The sequence below is a fragment of the Aplysia californica genome, unplaced genomic scaffold (genome assembly GCF_000002075.1).
Source record: "Aplysia californica isolate F4 #8 unplaced genomic scaffold, AplCal3.0 scaffold01507, whole genome shotgun sequence".
In the NCBI taxonomy this organism is placed as follows: Eukaryota; Metazoa; Mollusca; class Gastropoda; order Aplysiida; family Aplysiidae; genus Aplysia; species Aplysia californica.
The window spans coordinates 32,430-34,922 of NW_004798777.1; the positions used below are offsets into that span (position 1 = coordinate 32,430).

General features: G+C 40.0%; 1 protein-coding gene across 2 annotated transcripts in view; it reads left to right on the plus strand.

Annotated features, from left to right (window-relative positions):
• Window positions 1-2,493, plus strand: part of LOC101853054 (microtubule-associated protein 11) — a 29,586-nt gene that overhangs the window by 13,921 nt on the left and 13,172 nt on the right. The window lies entirely within an intron of this gene.

Sequence of the window (2,493 nt, forward strand, 5' to 3'; positions counted from 1 at the left end):
ATGTTGAAAAAAACACAATGGGAGAAAATGGAAGTTAAAATTGAGCTCTGTTGTGCATATCAAATCTGCCCTGAGCTGACAAAATGCCATTTTAAAGTTTTGGCACCAAATTTTTTTATTTGCTAAATGGATAGCCTAATCAGTTACCTTACTTGAGTGGAAAAAAAATCAAAGCGAAACTGCGACTAGTTTTTGAATAAATTAGAGCTCAAATTTTAGAAGAACACCTCTTTTAAATGTTTACGCTGATAAAACGCTTTTTTTTATCGAACTGCTGTGAAAAAGAAAAGGCATTTTTGCCAGTGTATGGCAGAAATGCTATGATGCACTCGATAAACATATTCTTGAAGCAAAGATAGCAGGCAAGAGAGGAAGGAGCAGACCTAACAAAAGATGGGAATGAGACGCAGAAACCTGGCTTTGAACCAAAACAACTTAGGAAAGCAGAATGGTACGTGGCAGGGAGTGGTTTTGTACAGAAAGGTCATTCCCAAAGGGTGGATATTAACATGTTTTTATGCTCAGTAGAATTGTAAATGGGCTGATTTATCAATGTCATACTCATAACTGTGCCTGAACTGTAACAGGGGACTGCCGCTTTTTCTTTCCTTATCCTTACTATCGTCATTTCCCCTCTACTTCTTTTGTATGTTTGTCACTCTCTTGTGACCGGCTATTTCCCGGCTGCCTTGATAGTCGAAGTAGATTTTATGCTGTTGAAGCTAGAGAGGTGAGCAGAGTAAGCCTGATTCCCCGTTTTGGACTTCTCTGTAGACATCCACCACTTGGCGCTCATATGACCTTATGCAGTTGCGAGCGCCTTAAAACCTCTACTAAAACAAACAGCCACAGAGAAGGCTAAGAAGAAGAAGATTGGTTGGTTGTTTAACAGCTTTTTATCTATTGTTTTCTCCTTCTTTCATTAATTTTTTTAACACGCTAAATAACTTACCAATCTTTTTCTTCTTAGCTTTTCCAGTAGTTGGACATTGTTTTATATCTTCTTGTCTGTGAGTGGTTGGCAGGTCCTCTGTTGGGTTTGCTCCTTCTTTCCAATTATACATCTATTGACCTTATGCCTTATGCCTTATCTCTCCTCCTATTCTTCGTATGTTACTCTCTTGCAACATCTGTAATCTTTAGTTCTTATATAACTAATTAATACTAATATGTGTCACATTGGATGGAATCAGGCGCTCATCAATTTTTGGACATAGGGAGTTATTAATATCGTATTACAGCTTGTTTATTTGTTTTGCATTTGGCAAAAAATGTACCCATCTATCTTGAATAGAAGTTGAGATATTTGCAATGGAATGTGTTGGGGGTCGCCTGGTATGAGAGGTAAAATTAGTGAGAAAATGGCCGCCAAAGTTTAGTGACTTCCAAAGCTCAAGTGTCATTGGAACCTAGGAATTTACATTTTTCGTGCCTTAATGAACCTTTTTCCGTAATATACACCCAGGAATGCGTTTTAACTCTATCCACACGTCATGTTTTACTATTGTATCCATAGGATGTGGGGAACCCTGTGCCACCTTTTTCCAAAGAGGAAATTTACTTGTTAATCCGATCCGTGCACTTTGCATAGCAGTCTGTCAAAATGATTTTTTGAGAAATGCTGAAAGTTTCAAAGAGATCTTCGTACTAGAAATATTCTAAAATGTGAAAAATAGAACCCATGAGGATACAAAATGACCCCAGGGTGAACGGATAGGGTTAAAAGGACCTAATAGGTGTTGAAAAAAAAAAAATTAGAAAAAAACTGCCCCGCACCCAGAAAAATGCCGGTTTCTTTTATTTCATTGTTTTGATGAGTGCCTGATTTCCCCACGCTCCCTCACATTTGTGTTGTAAGTGCCCTAAAACTCTGACTCCAGCTGAAACGTCTGCCTTTGCCCTCTCCTCCCCCAGGAGCTCTGTGAAGTGGGAACACTGCCATCAGCTGATCAGCCTAGAGAGCCCCAAACATCGACAAGCCTTCCCCGCCATCTTACAGCCAGGGGAGAGCTTCTGTCTCATTTATCGGCTACATCTGTCTTCTATACCATCGGAGTCGGTCAGTTGGTCATACATTTGTTTGTTTGTTTGTTTGTTTCATTTATCGACTACACTTGTCTTCTATACCATCAGAGTCGGGTCAGTTGGTCACTGGGGGGAGGGGGTTGGAGAGCTCTGTCTCATTTAACATCTACACCTGTCTTCTATACCATCGGAGTCGGTCAGTTGGTCACTCGTTTGTTTGTTTGTTTGTTTGTTTGTCTGTCCGTCTCATTTATCGGCTGCACCTGTCTTCTATACCATCAGAGTCGGTCAGTTGGTCATACATTTGTTTGTTTGTTTGTTTGTCTGTTTCCTTGAGAAAGGCTCTTTACACTTTCCTTAATTCCCCCATTTGTGAGGCGTGCTGACTAAATGAGTTACTTCTTGCAATCCACGGCCAAAAGTCGTTAGTACATTTTCAATTGATGCCACGCTCTTTAGCTATAACCT